Below are 1,256 nucleotides of genomic sequence, written 5' to 3'. Positions count from 1 at the left end.
CGAAATGAAATAATGCAGCTCTTTTATCAACAAAGATTTAAGATTTTAAATCAAGACATTATTCTTTTAAAAGAAATCCCAGCGAAAATACTTAAAGCGCGTCGAGACTATGCTTTTTTGGTGCAGGAGCTTAAGAACAGACAAATAATTTTTAGATGGGATATACCGGTGGGCATAATTGTTACTGTGGCTGGCAAGCACTACAGAATTAACTCGCTTAAAAAAGCGAATGACTTTATGGCGTCTGTGTTGCAAGCAGAGTGTCCACACACATCTTAAAAGACTGATGCAGCTGAGCATTTGATTGTGGACCTCCCTTCTGCTTCCGGTGCTAAGGATACAAACGGGCGTTTTAAAGATGATGGAAAAGAACAAAGAATGACTCGCGCAGCTCACAGACGTAAGGAGAAAGAACAACAACTGACAGCCCGCCCAACAGCTGATAGCTCGCCACCTGCTACTTCTGAGCCAGTAGGTGGCGCTCGACCTAAGGTTTTTGTCAAGTCTTATGCTTCAAGTATCGCTATAGGACTGAAATCAGCTAATGTCTAAAATTTCATCCTGGAATGTGGGGGGGCTTAACTCACCCCACAAAAGACGCAAGATTTTTCATTATTTAAGACATTTTAATAATGATATCATATGTCTACAAGAGACTCATATTGTGGCCAAAGATCAAAAACTATTGTTAAATTTTAAGCTTGGAGATTTGTTTACTGCACCTGCTCTTAAAAAAAAAGCTGGGGTTGCATTATATATAAAGAAACATCTTTCACCTATCTTAAAAGAAGCTGACAAAGAAGGAAGATTTTTATTTGTGGAAATAAATTTAAATGGAAGAAAGTGCTTGATAGTGGGGGTTTATGCTCCCAATCAACTGTCATCCCAAAAACAATTTTATAGACAACTACACCAGAAAATTGTGGCTATGAACTATAATTCTTTGATTGTTATGGGGGACTGGAATGGGGTACTTGATACTTCAAAAGATAAAAAGACAACCTCTAGGGATGTGGCCCTTTCCAGACTCCCTAAATCTTTTTTTGCAATGATGGATGATTTGGAGTTGGTGGATGCTTGGAGATCACAACATATGAATGAACGTGACTTTACCTTTTTCTCTCATAGACATGAGTCTTTCTCAAGGATTGATTTTGTTTTGACATCGACTGATTTGCTTACTGATTGCAACAAAACTAAAAAATTTTCTAGAACTCTGACTGACCATAGTATGGTATGGATAGAGATTGGCCAAC

Source organism: Protobothrops mucrosquamatus, unplaced genomic scaffold (genome assembly GCF_001527695.2).
Source record: "Protobothrops mucrosquamatus isolate PMUCROS unplaced genomic scaffold, P.Mucros_1.0 scaffold_149, whole genome shotgun sequence".
In the NCBI taxonomy this organism is placed as follows: Eukaryota; Metazoa; Chordata; class Lepidosauria; order Squamata; family Viperidae; genus Protobothrops; species Protobothrops mucrosquamatus.
The sequence above is the reverse complement of the archived record's forward strand: the minus strand, read 5'-3'. Positions refer to the sequence as shown.